Source organism: Lissotriton helveticus (assembly GCF_964261635.1).
Source record: "Lissotriton helveticus chromosome 1_1 unlocalized genomic scaffold, aLisHel1.1 SUPER_1_unloc_35, whole genome shotgun sequence".
NCBI classification, from domain to species: domain Eukaryota; kingdom Metazoa; phylum Chordata; class Amphibia; order Caudata; family Salamandridae; genus Lissotriton; species Lissotriton helveticus.
The window spans coordinates 18,834-34,132 of NW_027611676.1; the positions used below are offsets into that span (position 1 = coordinate 18,834).

The following is a 15,299-nucleotide window of genomic DNA, read 5'->3' on the forward strand; positions in this document are numbered from 1 at the left end:
CAAGCTGTTGGAGTTGCGAGCATTTCACTTGGCGGTGAATGTCTTCCTGCCCACCATCACAGGATGGCAGGTGCAGCTTCTCACAGACAAGACAGTCAGTGACGATGGTCTCATCAGGAAGTATCACACAAACGTGTTTGACAGCGAGCCGAGGATTCACTGGCTGCAGTTGTTTGGTCCGACGAACGGGCCCTGGAACTGCTTAGTTGAATTTGACTTCCTCCCAGGTACGCTGCCCCGAAATACAGAAGAATCCTTACTCAGTTGTATTGAATATAGTTGAGAATCATATTGGAGAAGCGGCGATATACCATCCTGATAAGACCATGGTAATTAACTGGAGCGGTTGAAACATTGACTATACAGGGACTATTACATATAAATGATATCTTCTAAGAATCGCCTTTGCATAACTTGTATTGTACAAAAGTATTTACACCCCTGTTTCTGTGTGCAAAATGTGGATCGGACTATTTTATTATCATATCACTTTCAACTTTAGCACTGCGCAGTCATCACTTGCTGCTGAGAACACAATTAAAATTTTTGGAATTGAAAAGGCCTCATCTGAATTCTAATCTTGATAACAATGGTGAATTAATATCTGCCCAGGGCCTGCATATGTGATACAGACCTGTGAGATAATGAACTCATAGACCTCTATAGTTCACAGTGCACATGGGAAGTGCTTCTATGCGTCTACGCTTGTCACTTCCGAAGCAGAATGAAGTGACACTGAGCTGCCTGATGTCTCCTACTGCGTGCAGCAGGACTGCTTTAAAGTTTGAGGATCCAGTCTGGCGTGTGGGGAATATTCACACGGTAAGGAATCTGTAGCGCTCTAGTTGCTATTCCCAGGGGCTATTTAGCCCTCGCCCCCCTCCTGAGCGCGCAGCGATCGCGCGCAGCCGAAACCACGCCGAAGACCAGCCAAAGAGCTGCCCGTCTGCGCCCGTCCGCGACAGTACGGGACCAGGGGCCATGGAACCAGTAAGTCCTCTACGAGGCCCACACAGGTATTCCACACAAGAACTGTTTAGACTAAGACCGTGCCCACTGTCAGGCTGTATTATCGAGAACTGGCCATGGTTAGAGGGCCCTTTCTCCTGCCTCAACTGCCACTTTCAAACAACTCTTCCCACCACTCCCAGTGCACAGAACAGATGCACAGATAGGCCGAAAAACGGCTTAAAATGTATTCTATTGAATGTTCGCTCGATGCCCAAACACCAACTCCAAATATGGGATCTACTTCAAACATCGTCACCCGATCTATGTTTCTTCACAGAAACATGGCTTAAACCCCATACTACCCCTGCCATCACACTAGGGATACCTCTAGGCTACAAGTTTCTTAACATAGACCGCCCAATTAAAACAGGTGGCGGGCTGGCTATCGCCTACAAAGAACACCTAAAGGTCACCATATTAGAGCAAAAATGCTGCTCTCTAATGGAAATTGTAATTTTTAGAATTAATCTTTCCTCTACAGTGACCAAGAAAGGAGCACTGATCTATCGCCCACCTGGATCCTACTCAGATTTTACAAACACCCTTCTGGAACTGCTAGCCCCCCCACTTTAGAGCCAAGGAAGATTTCTTTCTATTAGGAGATTTTAACATTCGTGCAGATATTCTTGAACTCCCAGAAACAAAAACTCTGCTGGCAGACTTATCTACCCTTGGCCTTGAACTGCAGAATGATGGACCCACTCATGAAGGGGGACACTCCATTGATCTGCTTTTTACCAACGGTGCCAAAATCCATTGCGAAACTGCGATCCAGCTTGACTGGACTGACCATTACTTGGTGGAATTCTGTCTACCTTCAGTTAAAACGCGTCCCCACAAAAAAATTCTTCCCCCAACATGGCGTCGTCAGTGGCATAAGCTAACTGTGGAAGGACTGCAAAGGGTTTGGGAAATACCCAATCTTACAGACAAGGATAGTATGGAGGATGCACTAGCTAAATTCAACAAATCCCTCATGGAGGCAATAGACATACTTGCCCCCATGAAGCTACACAAACAATCTCCTATAAATAAACAGGAAAAGTGGTACACCGAGGCATTAAGAGCTGAGAAACAGAGATGTAGGAGGACGGAAAAAAAATGGAGAAAGACACGGACAGAAGAGAATAGGAAGGCACACTACGAAGGACAGACTAATTACTATAAAAATATAAAAAAGGCCCGAAAGAACAGCCTCGCCCAACAACTAGCAGACGCAGGCAACTCTTCCAAAGAACTATACAAAATTCTGGAAGCATTCACCAAACCTGCAGCCTGTGTTAGCCCAGACGACTTCTCCCCGTCCCTTTGTAACGAAATGTCACTGTTCTTCGAAAACAAAATAAACCTAATCTACGATAAAATTCTGAAAAACTCAAACTCCAATAGTATCATCTCCCCCTCCCCTACACCGACTCAAAGGAATACCTCCCTGCTGACTTTTCCGCCAGTAACTGCTGCAGATCTCCCCCCCCCTCACCAACCACATAAAATCAGGATCCCCCAATGATCTAATACCAGCAAAAATGATGGCCCCCCTGAGCGCCCTATTAGGACCCCACATCCAAGCAGTCATAAACCACTCCCTCAGAGTAGGACATGTACCAGCAGAATGGAAAAAAGCAGTGGTCAACCCCATCCGTAAGAATGCCGCAACACCATGGTCAGACCTCTCCAATCTTCGTCCCATCTCCCTTTTGCCATACCTCAGTAAATTAGCCGAGAAACATGTGAACACACACCTGTCAAACTACATTGAGGCAGCGGAGGGCCTGGACCACTCTCAATCTGGGTTCAGGCCGAATCACAGCACCGAATCAGCCCTCCTCTCAGTGACCGACAACATCAGGATGTCACTTGATGAAGGAGGCTCAATGATTCTGGTGCTGTTAGACCTATCCGCTGCCTTCGACACGGTGTCACATGAACTTCTTCTCGGTCAATTGAGAGGTATGGGCATAGGAGGGATGGCTATGTCATGGTTGGAAAGCTTTCTCTCAGGACGATCACAAGGGGTCAAGCTAGGCTCCCATTTTTCGACCTTTAGGGAGCTTACCAAGGGAGTGCCACAGGGCTCATGCCTAAGCCCCACGCTTTTTAACGTGTATGTGGCCCCCTTGGCAAACATTGTAAGATCATATGGCTTCACCCCGGTGTCGTACGCTGATGACATACAGCTTTTATTCCCTTTCCACACTCTCACACCTGCAGTCCAAAAATCATTTGCAGACGGCATGAGAGCAGTGGCTCATTGGATGGCACAAAACTACCTACAGTGCAATGTGTCCAAAACTGAGGTTATGTTGTTTGGAGGTGCAACTCTAACGTGGTCCCCTGACTGGTGGCCCTTAGAGTTGGGACCTGTCCCCACCCTGAAACAAATAGTAAAAAATCTTGGCGTCCGTCTGGATCAGGCTCTCCTACTTAAGGAACACACTACCCAAGTCACAGGGACATGCTTCCGTGTGGTTGGGCTGCTCCGACGTGTTTTCCCATTTCTACCAGACAACCACAGGAAAACGCTTGTTCAGACCCTAATAATAAGTAGGATGGACTATTGCAATGGCCTCTATATATCAGCCAATGAGGAACAACTGAAGAAATTGCAAATAGTACAAAACACTGCAGCAAGGCTGGTCCTCAATGCCCCCCCCGAACTCCCTCCCGCCCCCTTCTTCACCAACTTCATTGGCTACCAGTAAAGCAACGTATAAAATTCAAGATATGTGTCACTATACATAAAACTCTGCTCGGTTACGGTCCCAGATATTTAAAGGAAAAATTCATTCCATACATTCCCGGACGCACGCTGCGCTCCAGCAGCCATCACTTACTCCGGGTTCCAAAGTTCAGAAAAGCCAGACAGGGAGGACGGTCCCTCTCCTATAAAGGCCCTGCCTTATGGAACTCCCTACCACCAGGGCTGAGACAAATCACCAGCCCTGAATCCTCCAGAAAAAACCTAAAAACCTACCTTTACACCATACCATAGGCACAGCCCCCGCATACCACAGCCATAACTAACAAACCACAAAGCCTACCAGTAGAAGCACAAGTGCAGAGATATCCCTTCGGGAATTGAATCAGGCGCTCTATAAATACAAAAATAAATAAATAAATAGGTAAAGGAGTATCCACCAGAAAGAGCGTTACCGATGGCAAGTAACTGGTTTGTTATGTTTTCCTGCTGTTTTATATTATCTAATTCCGGGTGGTGAATTCCGCTTGCAGAGTTTCGCGTACTCCGCGGAGCTCGCGGAGTTCCTAAAAACTCTGCACCGTGGAGCGTAGCAAGGTTTTTATTCACACTCGCGCTCTTCAACGTCATGTACTGGAGCGAGGAAAATCCACCTCCTGATGAGATTTTCCTTGCTCGCGCTCGCCAAGGTCTAGTTGGCGAGCAAAATCAACTTCCTGGCGAGATTCGTTGTCGGATTTCTCAACGCGAAAGGTCGCGGCAGGTCACTAGCACTCGCGTTGAGAAACCTTCCTTCGCATTGACAAAGCTGCCGCTCGAGTAAAGCAGCTGCACCCTCTTGCGCTGCACATGATGCCATTCATGATTAATTTTACAGGGCATGACAAACAATCGGAGATCAAAATCACCATGAACGGCTTGACCCTAACACACTATGCTGTTCGTAGAACTCCACGTAGAGCGGCGGAGTTTTTTTTTACACTTCGCGGAGTTCTTCATTGAGGAACACCGCCTAGGTTTAATCTTATCATGAAAATATAGATTTCAGTCATATGTTAAGAAACAAGGGTGAGTAGAAACCTTTTGAGTGGAGAAAATTTAAGGCATTAATATTGTGAATTTTTTGGTAATTAGTTGATTTTTGCAAGTACTAACACTTCTCTGTGTGAAGTAAAGACCTTGAGAGTTGTGTAACTTTCAGATACTTCAATTGTGGATTCTGTTGCAATTAAAACATTTTCAAGACCTGAAATTTCTTTGGAGGTTGCATGCGGGCAGCCTAAGTTATCCTGCTAGAGTTTCTTGATGATTCCTATTGCAACTACATGTGCTCTCTCATGTAAAGTAAGGTTGTTAGAAGCTTTTCTGCAACTCAAGATACGCCTCACTTTTCACCTCATGTGGATGCATTTCTCATGTTTAGTGAAATCTCCATTCTGAGTATAACGTTTATGGCTTTCCCCTCCTGTATAAGGCTTTTCTCGCTTGTGAAATGACATTGTATTCAAGACTAAACCTTATCTGACATTCAGAACACACATAAGGCTTTTTTCCCACGTGTGAGTTCGCTCATGACAAGTGAGAAGTAATATGTAACCAAAACTTTGCTTGCATTTCGAGCACTCATAAGGTTTTTCCCCCAGAGTGGGATCTCTCATGAAGCATAACACTGTCTTTCAGATTCAAGCTTTTATGGCATAAGGATTCTCTCCAGTGTGGAGTTTCTCATGGTGAGATTGTGTTTTTCTCTGCAGCTTTTCTGGCATTCAGAGCACTCATAAGGTTTTTCATCAGTATGGAGTCGCTTATGGTTAGTGAGGCTGTGCCTATTAAATAGGAATTTCTGGCATTCACAGCATTGGTAATGTTTTTTCCCTGTGTGCGTCTGCTCATGTACTGTGAGATTGCGTTTAAAATTGATGCTTTTCTGGCATTTGGAGCACTGAATCATTTTTGATGGTGAGTTTTCTATGGTGCATGTAACCATCTCTACCTCTGAATCTTTTCTGACATTTAGAGTACTGATAATGTTTTTCCCCAGTGTGGATTTTCACATGTGTAGTGAGACTAGATTTTAGGCTGAAACATTTTAGGCATTCGGAGCACTGATAAGGATTTTCCCCAGTGTGGGTTCTTATATGCTGAATGAGACGTCTTTTTTCACTGAAACATTTCTGGCATTCAGAGCACTGATAAGGTTTTTCCCCAGTGTGGGTTCTTATATGATGAGTGAGATGGCGTTTATCACTGAAACATTTGTTGCATTCAATGCACTGATAAGGTTTTTCCCCAGTGTGGGTCCAAGTATGTTTAGTGAGTCTTCTTTTGTCGATGAAACATTTCTGGCATTCAGAGCACTGATAAGGTTTTTCCCCAGTGTGGGTTCTTATATGATGAGTGAGACGGATTTTATTACTGAAACATTTGTTGCATTAATGCACTGATAAGGTTTTTCCCCAGTGTGGGTCCTAGTATGTTTAGTGAGTTCTCCTTTGTGACAGAAAAATTTCGGACATTCAGAGCACTGATAAGGTTTTTCCCCAGTGTGGATTCTCATATGCTCAGTGAGATAAGATTTACTGCTGAAACTTTTTGGGCACACTGAGCACTGAGAGAGGTTTTTCCCAGTGTGGATTCTCATATGCTTAGTGAGATAAGATTTACTGCTGAAACTTTTTAGGCACACTGAGCACTGAGAGAGGTTTTTCCCAGTGTGGATTCTCATATGCTCAGTGAGATAAGATTTACTGCTGAAACTTTTTGGGCCCACTGAGCACTGAGAGAGGTTTTTCCCCAGTGTGGATTCTCACATGTGCAGTGAGTTCAGATTTCCAGCTGAACCTTTTTGGGCATTCAGAGCACTGATGCTTTTCCCCAGTGTGGATTCTCACATGTGCAGTGAGACTAGATTTAATCCTGAAACATTTTTGGCATTCAGAGCACTGATAAGGTTTTTCCCCAGTGTGGATTCTTATATGCTTAGTGAGATAATATTTACTGCTGAAACTTTTTTGGCATTCAGAGCACTGAGAGATGTTTTTCCCAGTGTGCATTCTCTCAAATGCAGTGAGATGAGATTGGTGGCTGAATCTTTTTTGGTACAGGTAACTTATTTCCCCACCTTGGGTTATTTTGCTTTGATTGAGGCGGGTTTGAACACAGAATTTGTTCTCACAGCACGTGTTTTTATAAGGTGTATTCCTAGAGTTAATATCTCTACATTTAGTTTTCTCTTGCTTATATGCCAAGGTACGAGTGAACCCGATTTTAGAGTCGTGCTTGTTTAGATAATGTTCAGTATTTATCTCTAGAAGAAATTGTGTGTAATCTTGTTAACACTTGAATTGAGCAAAATATGTCTGGATGCAGCCCTCTAACACCTGTCGAAATGTGTCTAGCCGATAATAGTCTTTTGGTTATAGCCTCTACGGCAGCAACTTATTTTGTGACTGAAGTTTTTCTCGAATCTATTTGTATAGGTTCTTAGCAATGCAGTGATAAGGTGTTAGTCTGATATTTAATGATTAAACTGAGAAGTACCTTTTTGCACTGACGTAATGGCAGTAACTGAGAACATTAGAACATGCACAGTACTATTGTGTCTCACCAGTCGCAGAACATCAGTTAATTTTACCCTTTCTATGTTTGGTGGAAGGTGTAGTTCTGAAGACGAGGATTTATTTACATTAGCTGCTAATCAGTTTTTACATATCACTCCTGCACAACAGATAATGTTGAGGCGATTTACATAGAATTACAGAACAGTACACATTAAAAAGGAAACAATGTGAGATGGTCATGAAAACAATAAAGTGGTGGATTTTTAAGGTTTTCGCCAGAGTGAGCAGAGTGGGTCGAGGTCTTATATCCCGAGGCAGATAGTCTCAAACTTGTGTAACTGGTTAAAAACGGTTGTTGAACAAAGGCGATTTTCCAATCTTTTGGTTGTTAACGTGTCAGCTTCGGAGTCTTCTTTCAGAGTCTTTTCTTAGATGGTTTGCAGAAGAAACCTTTTGTTGTATCTTTTTTTTATGCAGTGTGTGCTTCCTCTCTGAAATAACATGATGCTTTAGATGAACGTTATTCTGTCATGCTGAGGCAATTTGTCTTTCTGATAATATTTTCAGAAGAGGATGCTGTGATTGGTCTTTCTGGGTTTATATCTGATGCTGTGTGCACAGATATGGCTTTGCTCCGGGTTAATGAAATGCAAAATTAGAGACTTCACTTACAGGTATAGTACTTTCCTCAGCTCCCACTTCCTCGCCACACCTTTTGGAAATTGTTTAAACTTAGAATGCTGGATGTCCTTCAGTTTTTCAAAATAATCCTTCTTATGGCACTAACATTCAGTTGCCTGGTGCTAAATCTTGCTTTCTTCCTGCGTAATTTCAATCACCTATAGTATTAAAATTAAATAGTTAATACATGTAGATTTCCCCAAAAATAATTTACAAGCCATATCAATGCAGAATTGCAGAATTTTGAAAATGTTGAGCTGTTCTTCAGACAGAGCAGAGTGTAGAATGGTAGCCTGAGAGTACTTGGATGAGTGAGGATTTGTAGAATTTATTAAGCTCAAAAGGATACATGTACCCTATGGACTTGTAAGATAGAATCCCAAAGGCAGAAATTAAAGTAATATGCACTGGCACCAAACAGATATTTAAAAAAGGATACTATTAATTAAGTTTTAAAGTAGATTTCTGGGACGGGAATTTCCCCTCCATGGACAACAGGCATTTTTCCTCTGCCCTGAGTTACCACCTACTTGTATCTGGCATCCTGACTTTTGAGTTTTGGCCTCTGCCTCAAGCAAATCTATTGTGAGTTGCAAGGACTATGCCTAGACCTATCCCTCGACTATGGTCCAGAGTATGAATCAAGGGCAATTAAGTTAAGGCGTACTTTCATGTGCTCATTTTATTTCACCTGATTATCAGTTGTTAGGTTTTTCTGCACCTGGATGTACCGGGTGCAGAAAAACAGGACACCATTTTTTTCCAGACAGGAAAATTAGACTGAAAAGACGCACAAGACTCTGGGTGCAGCAGAAGCAGCCAAGACTTATGCTGTTTTTTTACTAACTGGGGGAAACACAAAATTCTTCCCTTTGTTAGACATTTCTTTACCCTTCCCTCCCCTGCTTCACCCATCGCCCCCCCTCAACCAACCACATGCATTTATCTACCACCTGCTTAAAACTAGTGGTAAATAAAAGCAGAAACACACTATGAAATAGTGAATGGCAGGTGGATTGACAAGCAAGCAGAAGAATCTGTTCCTCGTGGCAACTCCCCTGTCCATGGCATCAAACTTGTGACTGCACGTTACTGGGGTAAATATATCACAAAGTTAAAAAAAAAACAATTACACGAGATTTTTCTGCCACCCCAGTACTATGCAACTTCTAACAAGGGACTATGAGAGGTCTTGGACCGGTCCTGTGACCTGGAGGGTCACACCAAGTGTGCCCTCATTTAAGGCAGAGGACTGTCATGGGTTTAACAGCTAGAGCGGTGGTGGCAATGCACCCTGCTGTAAGGATCAATAGCCTGATGTGATCTTTGCATCATGGTCAGTGAAGTGGCGTCCTGCTGACACACCCATGTAATGCGCCATTTCTTTGCCTGTGCACAGACTTTGCACTAACATCAAGTGCGTGTTTAGGGTGTTGGTGTGCATAGCATAAAAGCAATGTGAGAGTGCAACAGAGTAAACTGCATCTCCTGCCTGCCAGTTGTGTATACAAGTGGGACCATCTATCCCTTTTTTATACCCTAGTTCAAAGTCCTCTGTTACCAAGGAATAAAGTGCTCTACAAAGTACTTAGGTGCCTGCTGTGCCACCAAGGATGGTGTCAGGCTGACAGTCTATCTAAGTTGAAGGGACATCACCTGCAGGCTGAATTACTTAATGGAGAAGCTGTGTACCTGTCCTGAAGAGCCTAGAAGTCTGCCTAGAAGCCTGCCTGTCTGGTAAGAAAGGGAAGGGAGTTTGACTATCCAGCAGGAGGACAAGGCTGTCCTGGAAGAAGCAAGGTCCGACACATCCTCGTTATCTGTAGGGCGGGCCGGAAAGCCATCCAGCAGGACCAGCTAGTATGAGTAGCCCCCTCCTCCCCCGCCAAGACTCTCCCAACAGTTCAAGGCAGAAAATAAAACTCTACAACAACGAGATTGTCGAGGACCAGTTGGATGATTGTGTGCTGCCAACAGCCCGTTCAAGGTTGCATTTGCCAAATTCCTAACACAACAGGGTCTGAATCTACTGGCTTCCTGGAGAGCATGCGTTGGGCTTTTAGCTGCTGAATGTCTGACTACTCTGTGTCAGAGGCCCATGAGGGACTACAACTACTCCAGTGTCGAACACCCTGTCTGAGCTTACGCCTGTGGTCCAGCCGGCCACAGTGTGGGGTCAATTGCTGACGGTCGGGCCTCCAGAGGGGCTGCACTTCCCGACAGGCCAGGTGTGGCTGCTACCTTGGGACTGCTGATCTTCAGGCAAAGGCAAAGAAAAGACAGAGTGGGTGCCCTACTGTATGCAGCCTTACATCCAGGACAAAAGCGCTCCACAAAAGCCTGCTGGTGGGTCACTGCTCTCTCGAGTGTTATGGCGTGCCATTCAAGTGTCGGGAAACAGGAAAGAGACCCAGACAAGACTGACTCATCCTGTGAAAGGGTAAGACGCTTACGACAGAGCATACACGCATTGGGGTGACTGGAGTGACAGAACTGACCCTATACTATATTCATGATACTCCTAAATGCCCCTAGAGGGGAAGAGGGTATCAGAACCGGACGCACCTGTCTGCAGCACATGGTAGTCTGACATGCCTGCACCATCCTTTCACGCAGACTGTCCATAAAGTTGATTTTAGAGCTGCTATGCACATAGCATGGGGAATCTCAGACCATTCGCTGGTGGAGGTGCAACTCGATGGTCCGGTTGTGGAATTCATGCTACCCCCAAGGGTTGATCCGTGATATTTTTAAGACAAGACGTTCAAAGCTCGTATGAGAGATGGAGCAGACTTCTATTTTAAGGAGAACGGGCGGCCTGTTGAATCAGCTTGTGTGCTATAGGATGAATTCAAGGCAGTGATTCGAGGCCACACACAAGCCTTGATTGGGAGAATGCCAAAGGAACGTAAATTGAAGTGCGAGGCTCAGGACAGGGAATATGCTTTCCTGGAGGCACGCCTGGCAAGTGGGGAATCAGTTTCTCTCCCATTACACCATCAACTGAAGCAACACACATTAAGAGCACTAATGGAAAATAGCGTGCACTCATGCGCTGGCTACCCAGCATTGTCTCTATGATGTCGGTGATAAAGCCAATGAGTTGCTTTCATGGTTAGAGACAAGACAAAGGATGGAACTGGATCCTTGAGGACACTGACAACAAGGCTCCCGTTAGAATTATATAAAGGCATGATGGATAAAATCAGGGAGTACCTCCAGAGTATGTTTCAGACTGCCTGAAAATAAGGGTGCCTCCCAGAGGACCAAAGAACGTCTGAGGTGGCGGTCATCCCAAAAAGGACGAACCAGCAACTGAGTGTGGGTGTTATCGACTTATCTCCCTGCTTAATTTTGAGACTAAGGTCTTTGAATAGGCCCCGGCGATCTGCCTGCGGACAGTAGCTTCATGCCACACCAGGGAACGCGCTTAAATCTCTGACACCTTAATGGAGTACCACACGCAACAGGGGATTCCTTTGCTGAACCAGTGGCACTGCTGTCAAGCTCTTGAATGCAGCCCCTCTAGAGTGCATGCACGTCAATAACACAGTCACCCGAGTATTTGCCGTCCAACAGGGATGTTCCTTGTCTCCTATGCTCTTCACACGTGCGTAGGTTCGCCAGGACCTCTCATATGGGGTATTCCAGTTGATCAGGACTGGGATGAGAGAATCTCCCTCTACGCTGATGTTTTGCTGTAGGACACGTAATCAGCCTTTTCGAGTGAACAAATCCTACACATTTTTCACATATTTGGAGATTATTACGGATATAAGATCAATTGGAAGAAGTCCTTAATATTCCTGCTGGTGGCAGGGACCCTGCGGCTGGACTCTAGGTGCACAGTTCGGGTGGAACTACATGGCTTTAAATATTTGGGCGTGTTTATTACAAGAGAGCCACAGGCAGGAACATACTCCCGAAATTAGACCGGCTTCGCTAGGATGCCCTACACTTGCGGGCGCTCCCGCTCTCCTTACTTGGACGAGTGGCCCTATTTAAAGTGATGACCCTCCAGGGTCTCCTGTACATCGTGCAAAAACCGTCCTTTAACATCCCACAAGACATTTTCTTTCAAAAGGAAGACTGAGAACTTCGGCTCCTGTTGTGGGATGGTGGCTATCAAGCTCAATAAGGTGCAGAGGGGAGTTTAAGGAGGACTGGTGGTCCGGAGCATTCGCAAGTATTACTGGGCCACGCAGCTGGTGGCAGTCAACAACTGGGTTTTTGTGGGCCCGTGAGGATCCTGCTTACCGGGTAGATAGTTTGGCCATGGGCAAGAGAGGTTACCCCACCCCGGTGCTGTATCGAAGAAAGTATGAGTGCGCCCTACCTACTCATACCTAAACAGTGGTACGGGTGTGGAAAGAGGCTACCAAGTGTTTAGGCTGAGAAGGTAAGCTGACTGAAATTACTCCACTGTATGATGGTGTTCTCTTAAGTGCAGCGGGAGTAATGCAGGGCTTCAAAAAATGGGGATTGATTTGCTTAGAACGGCCAGGCGATGTGTGGAGGGGACAGGCGCTTGTGTCCTTCACAATCCTACAACAAAGGTATATTAGGTGACTAAAGACGGTTCTGACATTTGCAGGTGAGTCACGCTCTGCAAGGTCACATCTGGGAAGGGGGAAGTTGCCTGATGCATCCCCACTGGAGGACCAGCTGCTAACTAATCCCCTGACTGAAAAAGCAATCTCAACCATCTATTGGAAGTTGATCTACAATTCTTTAGATCCCTTGGGGATGTTTCAGGCGGCCATTCACCAACTTTTGTGTTTTTCAAAAAACAAGCTTCCAAAGCTGGAGTTGCTTTTTAAAAAACAATAACTAATCACCCTCACACCCTTGGAACTTTCTCCCTGATTAATTTTCTCCCAGGAAGTGGGATTCATTTAAAAACAAATTCTCATCACGACTGCCAGGTATTCCCTGGTGGTCCCGAATAAGAGAAAAATACGTCAGACAGCCTGATCTAGAGAGGAAGGGCCGTTTGATGTATTACACAGATGCCACTCAAGTAAGGCTGGACACATGACAATCCAGCTGACTTGCATTAGGTCAGGCAGACCATCCGTTTGTTGGACAGGATACTCCACCACGCTTGTGAAGGAGTACCCTGCTCACCAAACTCATAATCAAGACCTTTATCTTGTCTGTGCTATGCATGTATCTCTAGTTCTGCTTCATTATGTCCATCAGTCTTTGTATTAGCTACCTGTTATTGAGGCTTGTCAGTCAGTCAGTCAGTCAGTTCAACTTTATTCGGATACGACAGTACCAATAAAAACACACAAGACAATACATCCCAATAATGAATGCAAAGGACTAAAATAAAATATACAGGTTTCAGAAAGTGACTTGTGCAAAACTGTACATCATATCAGTATATGTAATTGTTAAAAAAGGAACACATCACAGTTTATGTTAAGCAGTATCAAGGGTCCATCATGGATCTCCGCGCCCTTATTGCGTTTTTTAAGAAAGTGCTAGTGCGAAATATAAGTTCAACATCATCTAATTCTACTATTAATCGATATGCTACCTCCAAAGTAATTGGTCTTCTTTTATTAAAATAGGGACATAAAAACTGTTTAAAATATTTGATATAGTATTTGCAGAAAAATATAAAGTGCATAATAGTTTGCTCACTCCTCCCATCACAAGAACACAAGTTAAAATTCGAATTTAGGCTGTGGCCAAGTGGGAAGCAAAGTGAGAATCAAACTGTACCAGCTCTTAAACGGAACAGTAAGCTTGTCTTCCAACGGCTCATTGGTAAAGACAAATACATATGAAGCGGATAACTGTACCGTTCAATAGCCATGTAGTTGCGCACAGTTGTTTTCCTGACCTTTACCGTCTCCCGCTCATCCTTATATAGGGAGTACAAGGTGTTCTGCATTTCCTTTTTTGCAGATTTTTTGAGGCTTGTGTGTTTAGTACAGTTTAATCTTACGGTGTGTGTGTGGGTTTATTTGAACCCTGCGATTTAATATGCCCTTGTGGTTTATGCAGTGTTATCACACCCTTGTAATTATAAAAAGTATGTTACAGGCTGCCAGGTGTCTCTTGCCCGTGACTTCTGAAGAAGTAATGGTGCACAGTTAACAGAAGCAACATTGCAAAGTGTCAAGAGCCTGATTTAGAGTTCGCTGGCAGGGTTAGTCAGACACAAACGTGACGGATATCCTGGCCGCCGTATTACAAGCACCACTGCACCACTGAATATAATATATGGGAGCCTCATTTCTTTCTTTTGTACTTTCTATTTCTCTTGTTTTTATTATCTTTACTAGCTGTACCCGGCCTCGTGTTGCTGTGGCTCAGTCTGGTTAAAGGGAAAAGAAAGAAAAGAGTAAGCACATGTTTCTAATATGTTTAATTTCACAATGCTTGTGGGTATACAATATTTTTGTTGTTCCATTGTCTGTGCAGATGTAGAGATTCTCTGGTTTGCTGAATCTAGAACACGCAACATATAATTGTGCCTGTGAGAAGCAATCCGTGTCCAGATCTAAACCGCACAATTCTAAAGATTGGCCCTGAGCTTTTTTTTTTAAACAAACTGTATTGAAAACCACAGTTTGTAGTACATGGATCATAGTAAGTACTCATGTTTTTTTGTTTTTGCTGCTTGTTATCCAGTTTTTACCGATATCAATTTGATACATATTTAAATCACATCACATCAGTTAATATAACAGAAACAATCAGTACAGATGGTAGCTTTTGGACGCATCCTTAATATATAACATGTAATAGAACCGCAGGTCGCGGTTGCATCGTGTTCTTTTAAATTATGTTGCAAACTGAACCAACTCCTCCCCCCTTCCTCCACCCACTTCACGGTCTGCCATCCTGACACCAACTGTCCATCCTAATACATGTAGACTATTGTCTCTATGCGTACCTTGTAGTTGTTGCGCATCAACCAAATCAATAGTCTGTTCGGGCTTTCGATTAAAAACACGTGCGTATGCGACACGCGCGTTTCCGAATCCAACGTTGTGTATATAACAACATGCGCGTATTCAAATCCAACATTGTGTCAAAATTTTAAAGCAATCAGTGAAGAACTTTTGGAGATTTAAGATTTTGAACAAACGAACACTTTACATTTTTATTTATATAGATAGATTTTACTTTTTTTGTCCTCTTTCTTATTTCTTTTTCTGTTTCTCTCTATTCCTGGCTTAGCTTTCATTCATTTCTTAATTTAAGAATGCTTAGCATCCTAAAATCCTTAAAAACACGCACATATTCGACACGTGCATATTCGAATCCAACATTATGTATATAAAAGCACACATGTTTTAGAATCCAACATTGTGTCAAAATTTCAGAGC

General features: G+C 43.9%; 1 long non-coding RNA gene across 2 annotated transcripts in view; it reads right to left on the minus strand.

Moving 5' to 3' along the window:
- Positions 1-6,868: 6,868 nt before the first annotated feature.
- The window catches only part of LOC144805950 (uncharacterized), a 47,839-nt gene continuing 39,408 nt past the window's right edge, over positions 6,869-15,299 (minus strand). For both annotated transcript variants that reach the window (XR_013605639.1, XR_013605638.1), the window contains exon 4: positions 6,869-8,108. This is a non-coding gene — a long non-coding RNA (uncharacterized LOC144805950). The remainder of the gene's footprint in view (positions 8,109-15,299) is intronic.